This window comes from Trichechus manatus, unplaced genomic scaffold (assembly GCF_000243295.1).
Source record: "Trichechus manatus latirostris isolate Lorelei unplaced genomic scaffold, TriManLat1.0 scaffold00044, whole genome shotgun sequence".
Lineage (NCBI taxonomy): Eukaryota > Metazoa > Chordata > Mammalia > Sirenia > Trichechidae > Trichechus > Trichechus manatus.
In genome coordinates, this window is record NW_004443980.1 from 8,545,500 (window position 1) to 8,557,834 (window position 12,335).

Sequence of the window (12,335 nt, forward strand, 5' to 3'; positions counted from 1 at the left end):
CATTTATAGAACTCGTTTATTGAGTATCTACTACGTGCGAGACCTCAGCTTGTGCTATGATATAAGACAGAGTTTGCGAGCTCATAGTCTGCTGAGAGAGATGGGTGTGGAAACAAGGAGCCACACTGCAGATGAGGGAGGGATTCACTGACTTCCACCAACAGCCAGAAGAATAGAATGTCTGAAATCATGCTGATTTTTTTTTCTAAATAAATCTTAGGGTATATAATATTCATCTATGAATTTGGTCCTTTGAACATTTTGCCTCAGGGTGTGCTGCTTTAATTTGGTTTGCTCTTTGGTTGCTAAGGAAGACGAGGGAGCCTTAACGCCAAGTTGAGAATCAACGTACAGATGAATACAGGGGTACTTACCTTGCCCGCGTCATTGTCGCCTAGAAGGGCCACACAGTGTTTGCACGTGTTACTTTCAACCTAAACTAGACAGTGCCTTCTTAACACTTAGATTAAGTTCTCCCTCATACACAGGAGAGGGGCAGTGGTGGTTCAGTGGTAGAATTCTCACCTTCCATGTGGGAGACCTGGGTTTGATTCCTGGCCAGTGCACCTCACGAGCAGCCACCACCCATGTGTTACTGGAGGCTTGTGTGTTGCTGTGATGCTGAACAGGTTTCAGTGGAGCTTCCAAGACTACGATGGACTAGGAAGAAAGGCCTAGAAATCTACTTCCAAGAAGTCAGCCAACAAAAATCTTACGGATCACAAGGGTCCAGTCTCACTGTGCCTGGGGTTGCCATGAGTCAGGAGCCGGCTTGACAGCAGCCAACAACAACAGCATGTGCAGGAAACATACATGTAATTACATTTGAAACTGAAATCATGAGGAAACTCTGCTATATGTTGAGTAGGTCTTACTTAAAGAGCAGAGTTCTATCTTAGGTTCAAAAATTGTTTATAAAGGAAAAGAGGGAAAAGGAGGAGGCCTGGACTCAGGCCCAACCACACCCGCCAAAGAGCCGTGTGATACTGAGCGCAGCTTTTAACCTGGTGTCATTTTACTCACATGTGACAGGAAGGAGGGTGGCCAGATAGGTCATCTCTAAGGCCCCTTGCCCCTCTGCACTCTAAGTTTCTGTTGGTCTTAAGTTCATCGTTGAACAAACTTGGCATAGACCCAGAAGATACAAAAAAAGAAAAAAATCTATGAAAGATTTGAAAAATAAGCCCTAGAAAACATCAGTTTAAAAGAATACAAGAGACCTGGTGGCCGGCATCACGGCATGTGATGGAAGTTTTATGAATTGAGCATTCTCTGTAATTCCCACTGTGAATAGCACAAGAAAGAGGGAGCTTTAGTTGTATCAGAAAAGATTTAAGTTACCAGGTAGAGAGATGAGACACCAGAGAGGTTGTCGGGTTTCCTTATTTGGTGATTTTTAAGAAAATAGTCGGTGGCTCTCTTTCTGGGACAGTTTGTGTACAGTCTTGCCTAGAAACCAGGAGTGAACTGGATCAGCGTGTCTTCAGCTGTGTGTGGTGACAGCCCAGAAAACAGACCCGCCTGCTGTTCTAGTGAGTTCCCTGTGCTCAGCAGAGCTGTGGGTCTCCAGAGCCAGTGGGCACCTGTCGTGGTCGTGAGGAGAATGCTGCCAGCCAGAGCTTTCTATGCTGCTGAGGTAAGAGCAGGAACAGAGGCCCTGGCCCCGGGAGCCAGGCGGGGCTGGGCGATGCTCACTCCCTTGCTGGGTCCTTTTCAGAGGAGGCTGGTCTGGGAGAAGCCACACTGGGGCCAAACCACAGCTGCTGAGGGTGCCTACACCTATGTCTGGGCTCAATTGAAATACTACTTGACCTGAATCTAATTTGTGCATACACTTGTCAATTACTGAATAGAGGAGTTCCTAGGTGGTGCCAGTGGTTAATGTGCTAACCGAAAGGTTGGCTGTTCGAGTCCACCCAGAGGTGCCTTGGAAGAAAGGCCTAGAGGTCTGCTTCTGAAATATCAGCCATTGAAAACCCTGTGGAGATTCTTATAGACTCCAGACTTTCTGGAGCCAAGGCAGTTGGATGAACCCCTGAAACTATTGCCCTGAGATCATCTTTAAAACTTAAACCAAAAATATCTCCTGAAGTCATCTTAAAACCAAGCAATAGCTTAGCTTAACTAGTAAAAAATGTCTGCCTTGAGCATTATGCTCTTTTAAGAACTATCTATATGCGATCAAAATGACCACAGCAACTCCAAATATTAGATAAGAGCCTTAGAGGGCAGTGAGTTTATGTTAATGGGGGAGGAACAACGCAGAAAAGGAGGTTGCACAACTCGAAGAATGTAACCAGTGTCACTGAATTGTACATGTAGAAACAGTTGAATTGGTGTCTGTTTCGCTGTGTATATTGTCAACAACAACAACAACAAAATTAAAAAAAAAAAAAATCCCAAATAACTGAAAAAGGAAGAAAGCAAGCCATGTGGAGCACAGTTCTATTCTGACACACATGGGGTCGCCATGAGTTGGAGTCGACTCAATGGCAACTGATTTACTGGTGCTGAGTAGAACTTTGGAACTTTTAAAATGGAAGGGACTTCATCTCTCCGTTTACAGATGAGGAAACTGAGGCACAGAGAGGCAAAATGCAGCCTGAAGTTGCACACGCAGGTAGTAGGTTATGTCTCTTGCCTACCAGGGTAGGCAAATTCTTCCACTTCCTGCCGCTTATTTAGTTCTGGTTTCTTTGGAGAAGTACAAGTGTATTCATTACCTGAATAACTTCATTGCATGGGCTGGTTTAGGTGTTCACTATTTTTATTTTTTGATAAGCTTCTGTGCCAATTTCTTAGTCTTACCTGGTCTTTCTTTTTCCCTTTGTAGCTCTTGTTCATATCTGATCTTCAGAACTTTTCTCATTGTATTAAGTGTGCCAGAGCAGAACTGCCCTGTAGTGTTTCCATGGAGCAGCTGGTGGATTCGAACTGCCGACCTTTTGGTTAGCAGCTGAATGCTTAACCAAGGTGCCACCAGGGTGTCCCGTGCCACAATAAGTTAGCTATAATTCATGGGTCACATTTAATACTTGACATTTAACTGAGGGCTTCTTGAAGTCCCGGTCTTTGTGTTCCCCATTGTTTGTAATCTCCTGAGCAACTGGAGCAGTGCTTTGCATAGAAACCATTTGTGGAATGAAAGAATGAATGGCTTTTGATATTGAGGTAATAATGTAATAGTGCATAAACAGCTGGCCTGTAATAATATTCAGCTTTTTGAAAAGGTATATTTGGGGTACTCTGAGCTTTTAGTATGGGAAAGTCAATTTTAAAGCTCCTATGGTAGAATGGGAAATGAAGGGTAGCCCCTGGTGGTGCAAATAGTTAACCTGCTTGACTGCTAACCAAAAGGTTGGAGGTTTGAGTCTACCCAGAGGCACCTTGGAAGAAAGTCCTGGCAATCTACTTACAAAAAAATCAGCCATTGAAAACCCTATGGAGCATAGTTCTACTGTGACACATACTGGGTTGCTGTTAGTTGGAATTGACTTGATGGCAACTGGTTTGGTTTGGTGGATTTTCAAGATGTTAGCATCAGGAGGATCATTGTCTACAGTCCAGGGGAGAAGAAAGCTCCTGCGGCACTGTAAGGGCTTCCCCAGCCACCAGCCTCGGGTACCGCCTCTGCTTGCGAGAGCTTTGTTCTATATCACAGACTTAATGGGTATGGCACCTTGGAAGACAGAGTCATCAGGGATGTGCTGGGGGAGAGGAGGCAAGGAGTGAGGACTCCTTAGCCGGCAGCAGAGCCGGGCTGTGTACTATACCTGCACCTTCAGAAGCCCCTCAACTAGATGATCAAACCACAGAAGCTTCCAAAGCCATCTCAGGTTCATCAGGTTTGGGGTAATCTGGCCACTGGCTCCCCACGAGTGTTTGCATGGAGGGAGATGGGGACAAAGGGGGGACTGCTGTGTCACTGCTGTGAATGACCTCCCCTGCCTTCCGCCCTGGGGTGTTTATGTTGGTATTACAGAGATATGAATTCCGTACTCTGGAGCAGCCCTTGGTAGTATTGGTGTTTCTAAACCAAAGCAAACACTTTGCCATTGAGTAGATTCTAACGCATGGCAACTCCGTGTATTACAGAGTACAACTGCTCCATAGAGTTTTCCTGGCTCTAATCTTTATGGAAGCAGATTGCCAGGCCTTTCCTCTGTGGCACCGCCGACCTTTAGCTTAGTAGTTGAGCACAAACTGTCTGCATCACCCCGCGACCTCTGTCAGTGTCTCTGTAGGGAGAGCAAAGGCAATCCAGAGGAGATTTGACTTGACAAAAGGACTCACAAAGGAGTTCCTGTGTCAGTCTGCATTTAAGGCCATTAATAATTATTTGGTTTCTTAAAAACAAAGTAATTTTTTAAATGTATTTTTAGAATCAACCTTTATGTAAAGTATTTCTGTATCCATAGAGAAATGGCATCTCAGGAACATTGTGATGGATTGAATTGTGTCCCCTAAAAATATATGTTGAACTTCTAACCCCTGTACCTGTAAACATGACCCTGCCTGGGAAAAGGGGAACCTTGGTGGTGCAGTGGTTAAGAGCTCAGCTGCTAACCAAAAGGTCGGCAGTTCAAATCCACAAGCCGCTCCTTGGAAACCCTATGGGGCAGTTCTACTCTGTCCTATAGGGTCGCTATGAGTCGGAATCAACTCTGCAGCAAAGGGCTTTGTTTTGTTTTGTTTTGGAAAAAGGGATTGTCTTTTGTTTTGTTAATGAGGTCATATTAGAGTAGGGTGTGTTCTAAACTTAGACCCTTCTGAGTGTTGTCTTATAAGAAGGGAAAACAGGCTTGGAGAGATAAGAGACCTTATGAGGAACTGTCTACAAGCCAAGGACACCAGAAATGCCTGGGGCTACCAACAAGGAAGGAGCCTTCCCTAGAGGAGCTGCCCTCATTTGGACTTCTAGCCTCTAAAACGGACAATAAAGCCACCACCCACTTTGTTACAGCTGTCCTAGGAAACGAAGACAAATACAGTAATTTACCCAGAGCAGGACCCCTGCAGACGTCTACTTGGGAAAACGTAGAGGGCAGGATTAAATGAAGGCAAAGTTCCTTCCTTATCTGAAACAATTATCTTGAGGGCTTTACAAATGTATCTATATGGGTATTTTATTTTGCTTCAGTGTCCTATGTAGTTATGTTTACTTCCTCTAGTCATCATCGTCTTATACTAAAGATCACAGTGTTAGTATTGTTCTAGACTTCTGTTGTTTTGCATTACTCATTGCTCATGGCAGTTCAGAAGTTGCACAATTTGCCCCTGGTTATGTACTGAAATTACTGAGGTAGAGCTGGGAATTTGGGCCTGAGTTCCCAGTTTTATCTTACTCCCTGAGTCAAGTTGCAAGAAAAGTAGGGCACATTCAGAAGAGTCCCTGGGTGATGTGATACCAGGTTACAGATGCCTCCCTGGTCCTGGCAGGTCATGTAATTGGACATCAGTGTATTGAGTTAGAATGCTGCCCCGCAGAGTACTAACGCTTTTAACAAAGGGTTCTGGCCCAAGCTCATCTCACTCTGAACAAGTCACCTTTTTCCAGATTTTCTACTGTTCCCTGTAGAGATGCGGGCACTGAAACATTCCATCTTCTTTTCATTATAAGTGTCTTAGCTTCCTGGTGCTACTGTAACAGAAATACCACATGTGAGTGGCTTTGAAGAACAGAAATGTATTTTCTCACAGTTCTGGAGGCTGAAAGTCTAAATCAGGGCTGGGCCGTGTTGATTCCTTCTGCAGGCCTGACTCATGGTTTCTGGTGTCTGCCGGTAATCCTTGTCATCCATTTGCTCGTAGGCAACCCTCACATGGCAGCTCTCTTCCCCCGTGTGTGTCTGTGTCTATTCTGCTTTTTTTATAACTCACGAGTGATTAGGTTTAGGATCCACCCTACTCTGGTTTGAAATTGTTAACATAACACAAAAAAAAAATCCTATTTCCAAACAGGATTACATCCTTAGGTACAGGGGCCAGGTCTCAATACATGTTTTGGGGGGGACCCAATTCAATCCACAATAATCAGTTATGAAACGTCTCAGAGACAACTCAGCTTACATTTTTATATTTACTTTCAAGAACGGAGTTCCTCTTGTAAGTTCTACAGCACTTGTGTTTTATAATAAACACTTACATATAGTTTCTCTCCAGATTTCAGGAAGCTTGAGTCAGATGCTTTTCTTGTGAGAAGCCATTCTCAGAAATTCCCTTTTATTACTGACCTGGGAAATACCAGACTCCTTTAAACAGAGGCTCAAAACTCACAGGCTTATAGGAACGAACAGGTGTTGTGGCTTTTGTAGTTTTGGGGATTAACATTGTTATAATTTTTAAAATAATCTTATTTAAAAAAAATGAAAAAGAACAACCAGTGCATTCTCTGGTGAAATGTCTTGGGATTCTCTAAGTATTGATTTAATACATTTAAGGGCTCACAGAAGAACCGACAACCAGACAAGACTTAGATGAACGATCTGAGATTTGTCTTCCTAGATTTATGACTTGGGCAGAAACTGGGTTCTAAAACTCACCTCAGGTTTGCAAGAGATCTTACAATCGTTCCTGGCAGGGCATAGTTAGACGGTGCGGTCGTAAGAAAGGGGTGCGGTCATGAGAAAGGGGTGCGGTCGTGAGAAAGGGGCACGCTCCATGCAGCTGGTGTTTTTATAGTTGATGGCCAACGTAGAGCCAGCAGTTTGCAAACTGAAACCCCTACCAATTGTCCTTAGCAATCTCACGTACATTATTATAGCCCATACCTTCCAATATGCATAAATTATAATGGGTGCATTTTCCCCCAGGCAAACATATTAATAGACTGTGTAAAGTAACTAATGGCTTGATTCTAAACTCAGTGTTCTTCTTTGAACAGTCTGATCTGCATGTTGTCTCCTCTTCCTGCTTCTCTGCCTTGTGAAAATGCTGCCATTTGCACATTCAGTTCGATTAGTGAAGAGGGGTCACTTCTTAGTTGTGGATTTTTATGGCCCTTTTATTGATAACTCCATCCTTTTCCTGCTTTGCTCAGCAGCAGCTGCGTTGCCTTGGGAACTTGTACATGGACAAAGCATTTCACCTCGTTGGACCTTCAGTTTTGTTGTCTGTAAGAGAGGGAGTTGTAATAAATTATTTCTAAGGTTCTGTATTGCAGGGGGCAGTGGTAATTTGGCGGTGGAATTCTCGTCTTCCACATGGGAGATCCAGGTTTGATTCCCAGTCAATGCACCTGATACACAGCGACCATCCCTCTATCAGTGGAGGCTTGCATGTTACTGCTTTACTGAACAGGTTTCAGCAGAGCTTCCAGACTAAGACAGACTAGGAAGAAAGGCCTGGTGATCTACTTCCAAAAATCAGCCAGTGAAAACCTATGGATCACAATGATCTGATCCACAACCGATCATGGGGATGACGTAGGAGTGGGCAACGTTTCATTTTGTTGTGTGTGGGGTCTCCATGAGTCAAGGGCTGACTCAACAAAAGCTAACAGCAAGGTTCTGTACTAGTTTTCTAGGGCTGCCTAAACAAAGTGCCACAAATTAGGTAGCTTATAAGAATGGCAATTTATTGTCTACACTTCCGGAAGCTGTTGTTGTTAGGTGCCATCGAGTTGGTTCTGACTCATAGCTGGAAGAGGCTGCATAGGTCCGGCTCACTATTATTACTCCCCGTTGCTAACCCCCACATTGTCTCATGATCTTGTTTTTCTCTCCCATTCCAGTCTCTATAAAAAGTTTAAGATTAACCGATGTTCCACTTGGAGGGTGGAAAACAAGTGATAATGATCTAGGAATGAAAAATTGAACAAAACACCCATCTTGAGACGTAAAAACCAAGATGTTGCCAGATAACCCCCAAGAAAAGATTAACTTATCTGGGATGTGACCATCTCAAGGGGGAACTAACACAAACTTCTAAGACCCATAATCCTGTCCCTATAAAGCCTTTGGCCAATCTCCAGTGGGGGAGACAGGTTTTTGGAAGAATCTATTCCCCTTTGTCTCCTATATATCAATATATAATAAAACTCTTGCTGCTCACCTCACCCCTGTCTCAGAATTGGCTATTGTGGCAGGCGGCTCCAATCAATCCATGTCATTGCGGTAACATAGCGACCCTTTGTACAACAAAACAACACACCACCTGGTCCTGCGCCATCCTCACAATTGTTGCTAAGCTTGAGCCCATTGTTGCAGCCACTGTGTCAATCCATCTCATTGCGGGTCTTCCTCATTTTCGTTGACCCTCTACTTTACCAAGCATCATATCCTTCTCCAGGGGCTGGTCCCTCGTGATAATATGTCCAAAGTACATGAGACAGAGTCTCACCATCCTCACTTCTAAGGCAGATTTTGGCTGTACTTCTTACAAGACAGATTCGTTCATTCTTCTGGCAGTCCATGGTATATTCAATATTCTTCACCAACACCATAATTCAGAGGCATCAGTTCTTCTTTGGTCTTCCTTATTTATTGTCCAGCTTTAGCATGCATATGAGGTGATTGAAAAATACCATGGCTTGGGTTAGGCTCACCTTAGTCCTCAAAGTGACATCTTTGTTCAAAATCAGAGTGTTGACTGAGTTGATTCCTCCTTACAAATCTCTTAGAAAGATACTCTTATCCAGATGCTCAAGGTTTTTTGTCTTGACCTACTTGACATGGCTTAAAATCACATGGTTTTAAAATAACTTTTCCCCTTTCCTACATGTTATTTGAATAGCTCATGTAATTTTTTTTCAAAGTCTTTCTTTTTTATTATTTGTTTTGTTATTGTTGAGAATATACACAGCAAAACATACACCAATTCAACAATTTCTGTATGTAAAATTCACTGACTTTGATTATGTTCTTCAAGTTGTGGAACCATTCTCGCCTTCTTTTTCTGAGTGGTTTCTCCCTCATTAACATAAACTCACTGCTCTTTAAGATTCTTATCTAATCTTTTGAGTTGCTGTTGTCACTTTGATCCTATATAGCTAGTTCTTAAAAGAGCACAGTTCTCAAGGCAGACATTTTTTACTAGTTAAGCTAAAGTATTGTTTGGTTTTTGAGGATGGTGAGACTTCATCTCACGTACTTTGGGCATGTTATCAGGAGGGACCAATCCCTGGAGAAGGACATCATGCTTGGTAACGTAGAGGGTAGCAAAAAAGAGGAAGACCCTCAGCGAGATGAACTGACACAGTGGCTGCAACAATGGGCTCAAACATAGCAATGATTGTGAGGATGGAGCAGGACCGGGCAGTGTTTTGTTCTCTTTCACCTAGGGACGCCATGAGTTAGAACAGACTCGATGACATCTAGCAGCAACAACATTGTTTGGTTTTAAGAAGACTTCAGGGGATAATTTTGGCTTAAGGTTTAAAGATTATCTCAGGGCAATAGTTTCAGGGTTTCATTCAGCCTCCATGGATCCAGGAAGCCTGAAGGGGTCATGTAATTTTTATGCTAAAATATTTTCTATACTTTTTTTACTCTGTCATGATCTTTAGATTCTTTAAATTCTCTTTTTTACCCAACACTCTGATTCTTTCATTTCTTTGTTGACTCCCCTCTTGACACTTAAAATGCAGTCACATTCCCTGCCTACTTCTGTTTCTCACCCTGACATCTGGAACTCTTGTGTCAAAGGATAGGGCCAGTTTGGATTCAGAGATCCCACTTATCCTCCTTACCTGTGACATTGTTTTGGTTCTTCCCTTATCCCTCATGCATTCAGGATAGCTCACTAGGTCAGTGTAGACATGCCTCATCTGAAGTGGAGAACAGTGCCTGGTTCATACTAGGCATTCACAGAATATTTGTTAAATAAATGAATTCACTACCTAACCCCATGAGTATCCACAAACAAGAGGTGTTAACACAGTTAAAAACAACAAGGGCCAATCAGGTATAGGGCTTTAGACCAGATGTTACCACCAGGCTATGCTAAAATATGATGAAGGAGAACCTTCTATTAATGAGTATTATTGAGTATTGGTCAAGAGTGTGAAGAAGAGCCAAGTCAAATTAGTCACAAATATTTAATAAGTGTATAAAGTTATGTGACTTATTTCTTACAACAGAAGCCTCTATTTCTTAACACATGAAAGCAAAAGCTTTCTAAACGGAACCATCTAGACAGCAAGAGATTGTAGTTTTGTTGTTGTATTGTAGCAGTTTTTTCAATCTCTCATGGGGCTGTACATATTATAGATACTTAATGGATAACTGCTGGGTGAATGAGTAGGTGGATGAAATGAGTATCTGAAAGAAATGTGAAGGCATTGCACCTGAGCAGATATGTGGTGGAGAAGAAAAGACTTGAGAATTGGAGTCAGAACAGGGTACGGTCTTGGCTGGTCCTTACCTAGCTGTTTTATCTGAGATATATTTCTTAACTTCTCTGAGCTTCTGTTTCCTGCTCTATAAGATGAGAATATATGTACCTATGCCATCAGCTCAGAGCCCTGGTGGCACAGTGGTTAAGAGCTTGGCTGCTAAGCAAAAGGTCGGCAGTTCGCATCCACCAGCCGCTCCTTGGAAACCCTATGGGGCAGTTCTGTTCTGTCCTGTAGGGTCACTATGAGTTGGAATTGACTCGATGACAACAGGTTTCATGCCATCAGCTCAGGTATAAAGGCTACCTCTTACAAGGATATACTAAATCTCACAAGGGTCCTCTTCTTGAGGACTGGGTGAAGATACTACTATCAGACCCCAGTTCCGTTGCTCTAAGACAATTGGTTTGTGTGTGTCGTAAAGATAGAGTGAGTTATATAACTGGTGATATTCCTCATCTGCACTGGAACTAGAGAACTTGGAGCTCAGTCTTCAGCCTAATTCTGACAAGATGTGTAAGGTCTTAAAGATTTATTTTAACTGTTGAAGTTCCTCCCTGCCATCATCCTATTTCACCTTATACCTACTTGTCTTTCTTAACAAGTGCATCATTTCATTGGTTTAATTCTTAGGTTTGGATATATCTTTATAACCTGGCTCGAATTGTTTTTAGAACAAGACATGGAGGAAAGGAAGGGAAAGGAGGGAGGGGTGAGGGGATGAGAGGGAAGGAAGGGGAAGAAAGTCAGAGCACCAGTACCAGTACCTACCTCTAAGGGTAATTGTGATGCATGAATGAGATTGTGTTTGCTTTTACAATTAGTCCTCAACAGTTTTCACCTTCTTTTAGAGAACCCAATGGACTAATACCTTTTTAGATATGTAAAACAAATAATCATAAGATTTTTATTAGTAGCAAAAATGTATTTTCAAAGTAATCTAAATAATAATGGCATATATAATTCCCTGACTTTCAAATCATGCTCCCTGGAGTTCCCACAGATACATAAGATGACAAGAAGGTAGGATAGTGGGGGCAGGGGGTATGTTTGGGTTTCTTCAACCAAAGGCTCTACCCATTGTTACTTTCGTTTGTTCACCCTTATTCATGTGTAAGGTTTTTGTTGATATAGGGTTCCCTGGGGAAAAAAAGTTTGAAACCACTGAAATATGTAAGTGGCGGGATAGTACACTGGGGAATACTAGATGTGGATTTGCAAAATAGAATGTCATACATTTTGAATTATAGGTTTGACTGTTAAAACTGTTTCCTTTTTTTGTGTGGTTGTTGGTTGCCATTGTTGGTCGCTACAGAATGAAGTGAAAATATAGAAGAGGAAGTAGATTTACAACAGCATCCTGTCACAGATTTAACATAGTTTTAGAAATTGGTAATTGCACCATTATACTTTTACTGAAGTACAATTATGCTTAGAAATTCTCCATTTTCCAGACTCCCACCGCACCTATCCTCTCCCCAAGAGGAAATCTAGCAAGTTTCAGTGGAACTCCTATTAGAAACATTCTGGTGTAGATTGGCACAGTGGTTAAGAGCTTGGCTGCTAACCAAAAGGTTGGCGGATCGAATCCACCAGGCTTTTCTTGGAAACTCTCTGGGGCAGTTCTACTCTGTCCTATATGGTTGCTACTCGACGGCAGTAGGTTTGGTTTTTTTTTTTTTTTTTTGGTGTGGATTAGCTAAAAGCATAGAGAATGTAATCTGTCTTCTATTTCATTCTCTTCCTACCCACTAGAGGGCAGCAATAACGCAGCAGAAAAGGGAAATTGCTCAAACGGTGGAATTTTCTCAGCAAGACTGTATCCTGTGTGGGCAGAGAACACCAAAAAAGTCCCTCAGTGCCCCATGTATGAGTTACTAAGGGTCAGCTTCCCTTCCTCCTTCTCTAAATATTTAGGCAACTTAGATAACTCCTTTTGAAGTTATAACATTTATCTGTTGGTTTGGCAAAACATTAATTTTAAAAATGAACATTGAAGATA

The 12,335-nt window shown here is 42.4% G+C and overlaps 1 protein-coding gene across 1 annotated transcript in view; it reads left to right on the forward strand.

The window, feature by feature from the left end:
- Positions 1 to 12,335, forward strand: part of LCP1 (lymphocyte cytosolic protein 1) — a 67,639-nt gene that overhangs the window by 13,415 nt on the left and 41,889 nt on the right. The gene's annotated exons all lie outside the window — the stretch shown is intronic.